General features: G+C 35.3%; 1 protein-coding gene across 4 annotated transcripts in view; it reads left to right on the top strand.

Annotated features, from left to right (window-relative positions):
- Positions 1 to 15,892, top strand: part of TLL1 (tolloid like 1) — a 236,586-nt gene that overhangs the window by 8,687 nt on the left and 212,007 nt on the right. The window contains exon 1 of one of the 4 annotated variants that reach the window (XM_047717733.1): positions 2,418 to 2,448. The exons of the other annotated variants lie outside the window; for them this stretch is intronic. The gene's annotated coding sequence lies outside the window, so the exon portion shown is untranslated. Of the gene's footprint in view, positions 1 to 2,417; positions 2,449 to 15,892 lie in introns of those variants that run through there. 4 annotated transcript variants of the gene reach the window in all.

Raw genomic sequence — 15,892 nt, 5'->3', positions numbered from 1 at the left:
AAGAACATCCTTTCAAATGCAGCCAATGCAGGAAAGTGGTTTACTGTGTACATTATGTATGTAAATGATGTGTGAATGCCTTTGAGAAAACAAATATGCTGTGAAAAGGCTCTTAAGTAACTATCTTTTCAATCCTAACTTGTCTAAAAGCCCTAAGGTCAAAAGCTTGAAAGCTTTAGCAGATCATAGGGTTAACTAAACTTGGAACTCCAGTGTGGTTTCCCAAGACTAGGAAGTCTGGCATGTTCAAAATATATACTTTATATAATATTTACTTAATTACAATTTCTTTGAAGAAAACATACTACTTTTAGCAAATTGTCATGTGTTCTAGGAGGAAGAGTTCCTGCTTGTATTTTTTCTCAGACAAATGGGTAAGAACAGAATCTGGAGAAACAGGCTTACCTTTTCCGTTTTCTTTTTTTTCCTAAATTTAAGAACCAAGGGTATATTTTTTATATGTACATTTTAGTCTCAGGGGAAGAAATAGTATATATCTGGACCTGGGTAGACTGTGGCCTGCAGGCAGTGACCAGGGAAGGAATAATTAGGATTTGCCATTTGGAATGGATAACAGAAGTAATGACCTAAATCAGAGAAAGAGATTTGTGAGATTTGCTGGGTGAACTTGTGACAGAAAAAAAAAAAAAAAAAAAAAAAAAGATATTGATTATAAGATATACTCCAATGTTTCCAAGATTAAAAAATTTACAATAAGAATAGATTTCTGGGGCACCTGGGTGGGTCAGTGTGTTAAGCTTCTGCCTTTGGCTCAGGTCATGATCTCAGGGTCCTGGGATCTAGCCCTGCATCAGGCTCTCTGCTCAGCGGGGAACCTGCTTCCCCCCCACCTCTCTCTGCCTGCCTCTCTGCCTACTTGTGATCTTTATCTGTCAAATAAATAAATAAAATCTTAAAAAAAAAAAAGAATAGATTTCCAATGGTGGAAGGGGCTTCATATATAAAACTGTATGAATGGGGCGCCTGGGTGGCTCAGTGGGTTAAGCTGCTGCCTTCGGCTCAGGTCATGATCTCAGGGTCCTGGGATGGAGCCCCGCATCGGGCTCTCTGCTCAGCAGGGAGCCTGCTTCCTCCTCTCTCTCTATCTGCCTCTCTGCTTGCTTGTGATCTCTCTCTGTCAAATAAATAAATAAATAAATAAATAATCTTAAAAAAAAAATGAAGACATTAACCTATATCTTAGTTCTGTTTTGAATGGTACCCGTAGCTTAGTGTTTCAAGGTAACTTATCATCCAGTGATAGAATCAGAATTTGAATCCAGAACTCTGGATTCCATGTGTTGCTACGTTGCTGCTGCTGCTGCTGCTGCTGCTGCTGCTGCTGCTGCTGCTTCCTCTTCTCTCTCTCTCTCCCTCTCTTGGATAGGTGTATTTTTGAAAATTGGGGTTGGTTTCAAAATATTTTTTTAAGAATTCAGGGAGACAAAGTAGTGCACCTCTTAAAAACTTGGGGTCTGGAGTGAGATGGGCATGACTTCTAATACCAGACTCCCCCACATGGTGATAGTGTGCAGCTTTTTAAAACCCTTCTTATGCTTCAGATTTCTGACCTGTAAAATGGAGATGTTGTTATGATCCTCATGGTGTTATTACATGAATGTAAAGTGAAAATCACTCTGTCTGGAACATAGTAAACACTGTATAATTTTTACTCCTAGTACCAAAAAATAGGAGGTAGAGGATTTTTTTTTTTATATATTGCAGCTACTTGTTTGTGGGAAGATGATCTTTATAAAAACATTTGTAGATAAAGTTCTTTTTTCTTGTCATATATAAAAATCCATTCATAGTCCAAGTCCTCTAAATCTTGCATTTGACAGGTTAAATCTCCAAGTGGAAAGGTGAGGGAGATTTGGAAATGTAACAGGGTTTACTAATATACACATTTCTTGGTGCTGTTCTTTTGGCTATTTCCTCAAATGCTTAATAGACCCAAAATATATTGACAATTTTCAATGCACATTGACTAATGTGTGAATAGAATCTTGGCTATATAGTCTTTCAGTAATTTCTGGTACAGATTTTATTTGCCATCTGGATTAACTTGAAGAGCTTACATACTCACAATCCTATGTTTACACAGAGCTAAGTTTAAGCACATGGCTGTAAGCTACAAATATTCATAAACTCATCAAACCCTTTTTTTTTTTTTTTAGATTTTATTTATTATTTATTTGACAGAGAGAAATCACAAGTAAACAGAGAGGCAGGCAGAGAGGAGGAAGCAGGCTCCCCGCTGAGCAGAAAGCCCGATGCGGGGCTCGAACCCAGGACCTGGGATCATGACCTGAGCCGAAGGCAGCGGCTTAACCCACTGAGCCACCCAGGCGCCCCTCATCAAACCCTTATTAAACATTTACTATGGATGAAACATGGATTTATCCTTGGAATTCCAGAAGTATGAAATATGATACCAGGCCTGACCCGGTATAAAGTTTAACTTTATCATTCTTAGGTAGATAATATTTTCTGTGTAAATAGTTGCTTATATACTAATCACTTAACTGTGCTAAAGTTATTTCAATTTATGCATTTGAAAATGGGTACTATAATAAATTGTGACAATCAAGATATATATTCTTATACATCTTTCCTGGAATTTTCTTTACTCATGATATATGAGGAGGAAAGTTTTGTGGAGAGCATACAAACTTTTAAGAAAGTACTTTGCAGACTTTGTTATTTGGCAGTGGATTGGGATGGGATGTGACCAATAATTACTTAGGCAATTATTTGGAAGAATCTGTATTGGTAATTTGATTTCCATTTATTTTTCTCAGATAGCTTGATTTAGAAATTTCAACTTCTTTTTGTCATATTTTCCCACATTATCTACTAGATTATGTTTCTGTCCTTCACACAATATCTTTATCCTTAAATGTATTTAAATGTACATGGTTGACTTTTTCTTTGTTTATAGGTCCAGGAGAAGCAAAAACAAATGGTAAAGGAAAAAAAAAAATGTCTAGTCTTTTCACTTGTACTATTCTACTGTGGTTTTGAAAAACATATATAAATTTTACTTTCTTTAAATAATTTTTTGTGGGTAGTGGTATGGCAATTGGAAAACAAACTGGATTGGTAGTAAGAAATGTAATTTCCATTACTGGCTCTTCTGTTGTATTTGGGTGTAACCTTGGGGATGTCCCTTGATTTTCTGAGACCAGAGTCTCTGAGGTTTAGAAATCTCTAAGACTGTCCAAGTGACAAAGCTTTCTGAATCTTTGTGTCCCTGATATCAGAAGTAAGAGCTCTACTGAGGTGGTACCAGGAAGCTGTAGTGTCGATGGCCTGTACTGTTCAGTGATAGGGAAAGGAAGATGCTTACACGGCTCCAGTGGGCACTTTTGTTAAGGTCCCCCCTCAGGTTTCTCATGGCTCTGGGCAAATCCAGGCAGCCAACAGACTGCAGCTGCAATTGCTGTGGAGCTCCTTGACTCGACTTTGCCAAAATTATCATTGAAAGCTTTTATGCATAATTTCTCGTTCCTCTTTCCCAGCCTCTGTCCATCTGTAAAAAATTTGTCAAAACCGTGACCAGGTATGCAGGCATCACCTATGTGCTCTTCAGGACATGTTAGTATCACGTTACCATTAGAATCAAAAGTTGCTCGTTTGTTTCACAGGAAAGATGATTGCTTGTCAATGAGCAGAAAATAGCCAGTGGAGGGGGGAGAATTCAGTTCTTTCAAGTTTGAGGTGAATATTCATAATGGAGAGAACCAAGAGCTATCAGCAAAGAATCTATGGGACAGTTTTTCTGGTTTAAAGCATTTTATGAAATGTACAATATATTAAAAGATACATTCTTATATCAATTAATTGCATATCTATCCTGAATATATTCTTTCACTTGATACCAGTGTATATTGTTAATTATCTCTATAAAATTCAGTTTCATAAGCCTTCAATTTATCTGAATTGTCTAGTAAAGAACTATTTTTTTCATCATAAGTTAATTCATTTTATGTATTCATGTTTTTTTTTTTTAATGAAGAGTCTCAAATTCTCAAACAAATCTTTGCCAAAGGAGGTTTTCATTCTTGAGCTTTTTTATAAGAGTAAGGAATGAACTCCAATAGAAATTAGTCATGGGAATCTAGGTGGTGTGGTTTTACTTAAAGAGCACTGGATATTGTGTTAGGAGACTTAGGTGCAAGTCTCGGGTCTTCTGTGTTTAATTCTGTTACTTTGGTCTACTTATTTAATGCTGCTGAACTTAAAATCATTTGTAATGGGATAGTATTACCTCATCTATGAAACAAGTAAGGATTAAATGCATAAGTGTGATGCACTGTACAGATGTAAATTAATACAGCCGATATTTTGCACCTGGTGTGTTTCAGGAAGATGGGGGGATACATATAAGATATAACCCTTCCTATAGTGATTTCAGTATCTACCTGAAAAAAAGGCAACACATATTTCAGTTGTCAGTATGAAAGTTCAGTAAGCAAAATATCGTGGTAACTTGGAGGAAGGAATGCATTGTTTGGGATTGGAAAGGCTTCTCAGGGAAGGTGAGTTGGATCTCAGTCTTAAAAGTTTTTCTCTTGGGCAAAAGGTGGTATAAAACCTTATAGAGTCAAATAACTAAGATAAAAAGTGAAGCTGTGAAGATTCATGGAATTTTATGAAAGAGGAGGTGGGGGGAGGTGATAAATAGTCTACTGTGGGTAGTGCAGAGGGTATGTAAGTGTTTGTGTTTTGGCAAGAAATGATTTGGGAAAGTGCAATGTAAAGGATTTTTAATGCCCAGGGGAGGGTGATCCTGATCCTCTTTGCAACAGGATGGGGAATTACTGGAAATTTATATCAGATTACCGGCTTGATAACAACCTTATTTTTTAAAGGTAACTGAGTATGTAAAGAATGGTCTGATATGGTAACTGTGGGAGGTAAGAAGCAGGTGGGAGCAGGTAGACTTGTTACAGCTGTAGTAAAGATAGTGGCAAGTGTTGATGAGTGTTTGCATTTGTACTGTGGCAGTAGTTATAGAAAAGAGGGATTAGGTTTAAGAGACCAGTCACCAAGTGGATAGCCTTGGAGTGAGGGTCAGAAGGTAGAAGAAAAGGAGGACTCAAGGATGATGTTTCCATGGTTGCACACTTGAGTGAGTGGGTAAACAGGGATACAAAAGAGCAAGGTAAGAAACACAGAATAATAATAGTAATAATAATAATAATAATAAAAGTTTGTCTTTTGTAAAGCAAATAAATTTGGTTTTAAGATCCCTTTGAGTTTTACATACCTGATGTTTTTATGTTGTTATTCTTTAGGGGTATATTGATTATATTTGGACTTTGGTATTCTTTATTAACTTTGAAAGCAATTGTCATGTTCCACTGTTTAGATTGGAATTGCCTTGAACCTATGAATTAATTTAGTGAGAATTATTTTTATGATATTGAGTATTCTAATCCATGAACATGGTATGTACCTGCATTTATTTAGACTTTCTTTAATACTATTTAACACATTTTTAGTATTTTTAACTATAAAGGTTTTTTCTGCATATTTTGACACATATATTCATATATTTTCTATTTTTTGATGATATAAGTGTAGTATTTTATAAAATTTCTTTTAAGCCATTTGCTGCTATTGTGTAGAAATGTATTTGATTTTTGATGTTTACTTTTTTTTTTTTAAGATTTTATTTATTTATTTGTCAGAGAGAGAGAGAGAGAGTGAGCACAGGCAGACAGAGTGGCAGGCAGAGGCAGAGGGAGAAGCAGGCTCCCCACAGAACAAGGAGCCCGATGACTCCCAGGACGCTGGGATCATGACCTGAGCCGAAGGCAGCTGCTTAACCAAGTGAGCCACCCAGGCGTCCCTGATGTTTACTTTTTATTGCAAATCCTTGCCAACCTCTCACTCATATTAATAATTTAATTGTATGTTCTTCACACAGGCAATCAACTTAGCTGCAGTAAATCTGCAGCTTTGTTTCTTCCTTTACAATTCCTGTGCTTTTAATTTAATTTAGTTTTCTTGCTGATATGTGCTGATAGTTTTCCAGTGTTATTTGGAAATGATGACTGAGGGCTAGATTACCCTATTCTCAATTTTAAGTAGAATGTTTTAAATTACTTATCAACTATGCTATTTGGTGTCTTTAAAAATTGATACTTTTTATCAGATCAAAGAATTCTGCTTTTACTGAGATGATATGATTATTTTTATTTTACCAGTTAGTGTGGTGTATTAGAATAATTGATATACTAATATTAACTCATTTTGCATTTCTGGGATGAACCTAATTTGAACATAATCCATTATTCTTTTTATACCCTTGTATTCTGTTTATCGATACGTACTTTAGAATTTTTGTTTCTGTGTTCATTAGTTAAATTGGCCTGACTTCTTTTATTGTTCTTACTGGGTTTTGGTGTCAAGACTGTGTTAGCTGCATACTCTGGAATATTTTGTGGAAGATTGGAGTTATTTGTTCTTTTAGTAAATTGAAAGGATTATTTTTTGTTTCTGTCCAGTGTTTAGCATTACTAATGGTTTAGGACAAGTTTAAACTGAATTATCTGCTTGAGTTTATTTATACTATTAGGTAGTATAAATTTAGAATGCAAACTTACTTTAGGGATGATTTTTGCCTATGACATTTGAGAGGATATTTGCTTTTCTCTCTCTTATTTAGTTTTAAGCTTCCAGATAATCAGATTTTGTGCAGTTACCTGGGGTGATATGGATTTAATTTTCATTCTTCCTTATACTCAGGCAGGCCAGATTTAGGAGTCTCAGATTTTGGGGGGGTTATCTATTACACTTTACAGCTTTGGTGAGCTTTGCACTGTCTTCTTTCTTCTGAACCCTGGTTAATAACAAAATTCAATAATCAGGTCACCTAGGCTTGGTAAATCCCTTCACTTGAGAGTTGGCTTTAGTCTTCTGCCTATTTTTCTGTGTTCCCTCCTTCACTTAAACATGAAGATGTTTACTCATCCTGTCATACATGCAGGGAGATTTTTAAAATATTTTATCCACCAATTTTAGTTACGCAGGAAGCTCTGTTACCTAGTCTGCCATGTTTGTAGAGACAGCAGTCTTTATAAAAGGTTTTAAATATTAAAAAGGACTTTATAATGCTGGGCATCATCAAGGAATTTCTTTTTGGAATTTGTAAATTATGATGATTAAATGACTTTATTTAAAATTAATTTATCATCTTATGTTAAATGTAAACAAAAGGTCTTTTATGAGAATATACCACATGCCTAGTTTGGTTCGTAATGATCCAGCCACCATTTGTTTTAGCTGACTTTTCAGGACATTCATTCAGTCTCAGGTATGTACAAGAACTCCAGAAGTTTCATGAATTTTTTGTGAAGATTTCATCGTAAATGTAAACATTTGCATGCCCTTCACTTGGAAGTATTCAATTCAGATTTCATGGGGAAAGAAAATCCCTATGTAACTCAAACTAGCCATTATGATTTGCAAGGGAAAGACACTGCTTGAAGCAAGCAGTATGCAGTTTACCTCCATGACTTGCTGCCTAAAGCAAATACGATTACTTTTTAACTTTGTTAGAAAAAGCTAGTATTGGGGCACCTGAGTGGCTCAGTGGGTTAAAGCCTCTGCCTTCGGCTCAGGTCATGATCCCAGGGTCCTGGGATCGAGCCCCACATCGGGCTCTCTGCTCAGCGGGGAGCCTGCTTCCTCCTCTCTCTCTGCCTGCCTCTCTGCCTACTTGTGATCTCTGTCTGTCAAATAAATAAAATCTTTAAAAAAAAAGAAAAAGCTAGTATTATGCTTTTCACTAATTTACTATAATGTAGATCAGGAATGTGTTTTAGCATATTTTGATATTTAATGCTTTCTGTTTTATTGATTTTGAAAACATAGAGAAGCAACCCACCATTATTTAATCTTTTTAATTTTTCAAATTAATAAGGTTTTTCTTGTTTTAATTTAAAATAAGCAGAATTTCTTTAACCTCTTCTCACATGGTTTTTAAAACTTTTACTAATATGACTTTAACCTCAATTAACAACTCTTTCAAAATGACATTTCATTTCAAAGAATATTTTAAAAGAAAATATTATTCTCTAATTTGTAAAAATATACCTCTGAAGGTACTCTTAGTAATTATAGCCTGAAACTCCTCATATTACAGGCACTGCAATGCTGTTTTGAAGTCCTAACCAATCCCAGTTACCATGCTTAACCTATTTGAAATAGATTTTGCAAATAGGTAGAGTTGGAGGTGGTGATTTTATTATGTATAAATGTAGGTGAGTTAGTGAATATGTCATTTACTGATTCAGTATGGTTTCCTGAAAACATGGATTAATGATTTTTTTCAAATAAGCACTCTCTCTATGCCTCTTTTAAAGTACAGATACCCTTTGCTGAGTAAGGATCAAGTCATTAACATGAAAATCACTAACATGGAAGATTAGGTCAGTTTTATAAATGTACCAGGAACAGAAAATAAGAAGGTGGAGAATGGAACTCTGAGGATAATCCTATCCTACTTCACTTTGCTCTTGGGTAGCTCCTAGTCTGGATACCTCTTACCCTTAAACTTTTGCATTCTTTTTATGGGTGCCTCTGTGTTATGCCCAGTTTTTCTTGCTTAGCTTTGATCTGGGTTGTGGTTATAGAAATTATTTTCCCTAAAGAAGTTTTTCTGATCTTACTTTAGAAGAGTTTGTCTTCAAGATTGGTAGCTATTTCTGTGAACTTCAGTCCTTGTCACAATTCCAAATTGTGCTTGTCCTTTTGAGTCATCAGTTAGTAGGTAGGTTTGTACTGGGCTTTTGAATGAGAGTATCACTTGATAGTCCTATAAACTTGCTTATAATGATCATAATTTTTAAACTGCTTTTTAAAATTTTTAAATTTAAAAAAAAATTTTTATTTATTTATTTCACAGATAGAGATTACAAATAAGCAGAGAGGCAGGCAGAGAGAGAGGGGAAGCAGGCTCCCTGCTGAGCAGAGAGCCTGATGCGGGGCTTGATCCCAGGACCTTGAGATCATGATCTGAGCAGAAGGCAGAGGCTTTAACCCACTGAGCCATCCAGGTGCCCCTAAACTGCTTTTTAAGTAAGGTTTTCTATATAGGTTTTCACTACTTAAAGAAAATTTGATCCAAATTGAATAACCATATTTCTTGAAATAGGACTGATAAAATCTTATTAAATTCAAACTATGTGAAGATTATCATTGTGTCTGAAGCAACTAAAAAACTGGACAAAGTATAAGGAATAATAGTTCTAAGATGTTGAGCATCAAGCAACAAAGGACAGTGATTTTGGGGAGATAGGAAGTAAAAGGTGAGCCTTATGACTACATCAGCTTACTGAGGAGAATCCAGGCAGAGACCAGAAGTTTCCCTTTATTGAAGATATGGAGCTGGGAGTCTAGAATTCAAGACAGCTAGAATTTACAAGGCAAAATACCAGAGGGGAGATTGAGGCACAGAGAAAAAGCTCTGGAGGTCTGCAGAGAATCCCCTTGTTCTAATCTAACCACATAGTTAGCTGACCACTGATTAGTGTCTTCATGTAAGAAGACTACCCAAAGCTCGGGAAATAACTACCCTAAAAAGATAAGACAGAAAAATCCTTGGAACTCACAAAGAGCTGGTAATAGTGTTCTCTTCTCACTTAGCAGAAAGGATAAACTCCATAATTTACTGGATATCAGGTAGATATCCTGAGAAGTGTTTTTCCAGAGTCTTGGGAAAAACTAAGCTCTAGACTAAAAACTGCTCTGGTCCTTTCTAATGAAGCTTGAAAAAAAGACCAGAAAATATCCAAGTAACTTCACTTTCCCAGAACAAAACTCATGAATATTTATGGGAATATAAAAATATCCAGCAACCAACAAGTTAAAATTCAATCAGTATTATTATCTGGCATGCAATCAGTATTGCAGCATTGCTTTAAGAGGCAAAACAAAAACAAAAAAGCCCCCCACTCCACCAAACGAAGAGAAAACTTGGAAGCAATGGGAATGTCTATCGTTAATGTTACATGGTTAGTAGAGAATAAAATGAAGCTCTTGAAAGAATTAGTTTAGCATGTATCTCTTGACCTAGAGAGATATTCATGGTATAATAAATGAAGAAAAAGTGAGTTCCAAAAATGCACAAAAATTATGTATTTGTCTATATATTATTTACATATGAAAGATAAAGAAATAGAAAAAGATAAGGAAGGTACACACCAGAGTGATAGTATTTGTTAGCTCAGGAAATGGAACTGAAGTAGGGTATGGAGACCATATGTAAGCATACCTGACTTTATTATATTTTACTTTATTGAACTTTGTAAATATTGTGTCTTTTTAGAAATTAGAGGTTTGTGGCAACTCTGTATTGAGCAAGTCTGTCTGTTAATGCCATTTTTCCAATAGCATATGCTTATTTCATGTCTCTGCAACACATTTTGGTAATTCTCACAATATTATAAAAATTTTCTTATTATTTTTGTTATAATGATCTGTGATCAGTGATTATGATTTGCTGGAAGGCTCAGATGATGATTAGCATTTTTTAGTCATAAGACATTTTTAAATTAAGGTATATACATTGGTTTTCTTTTTTGACATAATGCTATTATACACTTTGTAGTGTAGCTTTTTTTTTTTTTAAGATTTTATTTATTTAGTTGAGAGAGAGAAAGTGAGAGAGAGTGTGAGAGGGGAGAAGGTCAGGGGAGAAGCAGACTCCCTGCAGAGCTGGGAGCCTGATGGGAGACTTGATCCTGTGACTCCGGGATCATGACCTGAGCCAGAGGCAGTGCCTTAACCAACTGAGCCACCCAGGCACCCTGTAGTATAGCTTTAACCTAATTTTTATATGCACTGGGAAACTAAAACATTCATTTGACTCATTTTATTGCAATGTTTGCTTTATTGAGGTGGTCTGGAACAGGACCTGCAATATTTGCCAATAATTTTTCTTTACTATAATTTAATTATTTCACTTGTAAAATAAGCATAAATTATCTCATAATTTTTAATCTTTAAAATATTTAAGAGAAAAAATTATGACAAAGACTATATGGGGATATTAAAGATCATTATGATATAAAATGACAACATAGAAATATTAATTTGACTATAAACTTTGATTTTACAACCATAAAAATGAGATATGCATGTGGATAAAAACCAGTAAGAACTTCAGAGTTTTTCCAAAGAATGCAAGATATACATATACCCCCCCTTTTTATATCTGAATACTTGTGGGCAATAATGATAGCTCTCTGATGTAAAGTATGTAAAATATAGATGCATGTGGACAAAGTGTAGATGAGAAAATGTGAAAATGAACAGTGCTAAGATGGCAGGTTATGAATCATTTTGTGTTTTCAATTTCCCTGAACTTTATATAATGTTGTACTGTCTTTATAATAAAAAGTAGCTCAAAACCCAAGAGGGCTTGCAAAGAACCACAAAAATATGATTTACAATGAGGAGAAAAATCAATAAAATAAAAGCATCTCAGAAATGATACAGATGATAGGACTAGTAGAGAAAGATATTAAAGTAATTACAATGGCATTTCATATGTTTAAGAAGCTAGAAAAAATTTTTAACATGTTATGTGGAGATAAGAAGTTTATAAAAAGACCCAAATCTAATTTATAGAGAAGAAATATCTAGTGACTGAGATTAAAAATACACTGGATGGTATTATCAGCAAATGATACATTGCAGAAGAAAAGATTAGTAAACACGAACACTGTAAAAGAAACTACGCAAAATGGAACACAAAGAGAAAAAAAGACTTTAAAGTTCTGAGTGGAGTGTTAGTGAGCTGTGGCAAAGGCAAATGACTTAATATGCAAGTAACTGGAATTTTTAAAATTTATTTATTTATTTATTTGAGAGCGAGCGAGCGTGCGTGCATGCATATGTGCGCGCACAGCAGGGAGGGGAAGAGGGAGAGAGAGTCCCACGTTGACTCTGTGCTAAGCACAGAACCTGATGTGGGGCTTGATCCCATGACGCTGAGATCATGACCTTGAGCCTAAACCAAGTCATTCACTGTAACTGAGTCACGCAGGTGCTGCACAAGTAATTGGAATTCTTGAAGGAGAAGAGATGTGATGGTGGAACACAGCCTAGAAAACTATTGGAATAAATAATGACTGGAAATCTCTAAATCTGATGAAAACAATCTATTGATGCAATAATGTCCATAAACCCTAACTAGAAGAATCGTGTAGAAACTGCAGATGTCACAGCATAATCATAATTTTTAAATCCAGTGATGAAGAGAAAATATTAGAGAAAGCAGAGAAAAGAGCACACCACAGAGGAACATGTAAAGGATTTGTATATGGAGGAGCAAAGATGAGAATGACATCTGGTTTGTCATTGTAAGCCAGGCAAACTGGACAGTGGAGCAACGTCTTCAAAGTATTGAAGAAAACTTCAATTTAGAAGCCTTTATTCAGTGAAGGTACCTTTCAGAAATGAAGGTGAAGTACTTTTTCAGACATACAAAAGCTGAAAGAATTTGTAACTCTCCAACTTATCCTATAAGAAATGTCAAAAGAAGTCCTTCAAGTAGTGGGCAAAGAGCAACAGAGGACAATCTGAATCTACGCAACGGAATGAAGAACGTGGGGGATGATCACTATGTTGGTAAACAAAACCTTTTCTTTCATTGTTTAACTCTCCTTTGTTGTTTAAAACTTTCCTTCTGTCCTGTCTTAATGTGTCTCATTTCACAAAGCATTTGGTGTTCTACATTCTCCCTATTTATTGTGACTTTCCATACTGCCCTTTAGTTCTTATCTCCTGGGCCATATTTACCTTGTTATGTTCCTCTCCCTATTGTCTTCCTGTTTGCTGACCTACTCTGCTCATACTCCTCCCTCCTTGAACTTACACATGTGCACACACATGCACACACGCATACACACACCTACTTTTGTAGTGGTGCAATTTGGTTAAAATTAGCATCAAATACAACTTGAAGAGATCCTATAATAATTAAGAGCAGTGAATATTGGAAATGTTTAGGGTTAGGGGCCAGAATGAAAAGAGTATCCGAATATGTTAAAACCAATGTTATGATTTTAACCTGTTTTCTAAAAGCATCATCAGTGGCTTATCAGACTCACTCTAGTTGCTCACCAATGAGAGACCCCACAAATGTCCAGTGGGGCAGATACACTCCTTATATCCTAGAAATGACTGCTTCTCTTTTCAGAGTAATAATGCCCCAGTTCATTTCAAGATAGAGCAATTTTCTATACTTTATAGTTCAGGAGTCAGTAACTGCTGACTTATTTTTCTTTCTTTTTTTTTTTTTTTAAGATTTTATTTATTTATTTGACAGACAGCGGAGCTCGATCCCAGAACCCTGGGATCATGACCTGAGCCGAAGGCAGAGGCCTTAACCCACTGAGACACCCAGGCGCCCTGACTTATTTTTCTAATAGAAGTTTTATTTAAAAAAAAAAAGTTTTATTGAAACACATCCATGTCCCTTCTTTACCATATTGTCTATGGGTGCTTTTGTGCTATAATAGCAGAGTTGAATAGTGCAGTCGCTAGTGGTAGCATGGACCTTTTGCAAGCCTAAATTGTTTACTTTTTGGCCCTTTAAGAAAATGTTCTTTGGCCCCTAGCAAACAGAGCACTTACTATGTACTACGGGTTTTTGTTTGTTTTTGTTTTTGTTTTAGAGAGAAGAGAAAATGCATGTGTGTGTGTGGTGGGGGGAGGGGCTAAAGGGGAGGGAAAAAGAGAATCTTAAACAGGTTCGACACCCAGTGGAGAGCCCCACACAGGACTCCATCTTACAACCCTCAGATCACGACCTGAGGTGAAATCAAGAGTCAGATGCTTCACTGACTGATTCACCCAGATACCCCCTAGGTACCAAGTTTTAAAAAATATATTAAGTACAAATATTAATTTTAAAACTCATAAAAACTATATGGAGTAGATATTACAGTACCTATTTAACTGAGGAAACTGAGGCACAGAGCATTTTGTCCCAAGTCACAAAGTTAATAAGTGGTAGGTCCAGGATTCAAACAAAGGTGGCTTCATTCCAAACTCTGGGCTTTTAACAGCTGTCTCATACTGCTGCTCCAATTGAAGAAATAAAGGAAATACAGAATTAAGAAAAAAAAAATCCAGTACATGGAATATATGGTTAATTTATGGTGGACAGCCAACCAGTTTAGGTGAAAAGCAGAGAATTATTTAAATTACAAGAAAGAAGATACATTTAATTAGCTTTAGATTAATTATTATAGTTTCTTTAGACTTATCCACGAAAGAATAATTATAGGACTAAGCAAGTTTTTAAAAAAAAAATTTAGTTTTATTCGCCCTTAGTGAATTACTTCTTTGAATTAGACCTGTATACGCAATCAGGATAGTAATTCTGTAGGATAGTAGACTCCTTTTGTCAACTTCTCCATTTCTCTGTTTTTCTTTTTTCTTTCTGTTTGGTTCAATGTTATATCCATGGAACTGTTCCAATGAGAAATCAAAATCATTTCCAAAAATTTTAGTTCCTTAACTTTGAGTTTTCCCTAAACCTGTTTTATATTTTCTGCATCATTGTAATAGAGAAATCAGTAAGCATTTATTTTGCTAATTGTTCGTAACTAAAACATGTGAAATAAAACAGGCTCAAGAGATTCTGACAGCTTGCTTATTTTTCTTGAAATTATTTGAGTTTGGATTTTTGACATAGTGGTCTAAAAAAGTTTAAAAATTATAAACATGCAACTTGGTAACTGTTTCTCCTTATGGAGACTGTAGTTATGACCAGAGCTTAGCATGAACTGATATTTAAGAGTATGTCATGGTAGCGCTTTTATTAAAAGACCACCATGCCATAACCGTTTTTATTTTTGGACTCAAGCTGTAATGTTCTTTCTCTTTTAGGGTGATAGTAGGTATTTCTTTCAAGATAGGAAGCATGAATTTTGTTCATTATGAGATGTTAAAGTAATACCTATTCATTGCACCCAAATGGCCATATTAGCTATTAAAAATGTGTACAATTTCTTTTACTAGGCACCTGTGGAATATGTGAGAAATTAAAGAGTATCTCAAAAAGGGCGTCTTGTCCTAAAAAGAGATTATAATCTGGTTAGGAGTAATAGAATAAATATACAGATGATGGTATTAAAAAATGCAGAGTAAGGTCAGTTTCACATAGGACACTTTATACACTTATGATACATTAGACAGTATTGCATTATTGAATTACCTGTTTAGGACAATGCTATAAATTGATATGAACTATAGTAAATATTTGAAACAAACAGTGCTGTAGGACTTAAAAAGGAAAAGACATTCTTTTACCAGTTCACCTTGGAATGCTTTACAAAAAGATGTGGACTAGATTTTGAGTAGATAGGAAAGATTAGATTATAATGAATACTGAATATTCCTATAGCACTTGTTTTTTTTCAAACACTTTCAAAAATCTAATCTGATTTTGTAACAACCTAATAGAACAAGTAACATTGTTTTTCTCATTTGAAAATTAATTTAAGATAAGAGGTTAAATGTCTTCGGTGTACACAAATGATAAGTGGTGGTGTTGCTCTTAAGGGTCTTCAAACTCAGAATCGTCTTAAGTTTTCTATTGTACCACCCTTTAAAGAGGAGAATGGAAAGCACTAAGCTAGACTCATTCTTCCTCGAACTCAGGAAAAAGAAGTTGGAAAATAGGTGAGAGACAGGGAGGTGTTCAGACTCTGGAGATCCTTAGATGCCTGAGAATAGATTTGAGGTGGGAGCAAGGCAAGAGAAAATGAGTGGATGATTGTAATAATCCAGGCAAAACAAGATTATGGCACAGACCAGGGTATGGGTAATGAGGTTGAAGGGAAGTGTTTTGATTCCGGATACATTC

Source organism: Lutra lutra, chromosome 2 (genome assembly GCF_902655055.1).
Source record: "Lutra lutra chromosome 2, mLutLut1.2, whole genome shotgun sequence".
Taxonomy (NCBI): domain Eukaryota; kingdom Metazoa; phylum Chordata; class Mammalia; order Carnivora; family Mustelidae; genus Lutra; species Lutra lutra.
Note: the sequence above shows the minus strand (reverse complement) of the source record. Positions and strands in the feature narration are given on the sequence as shown.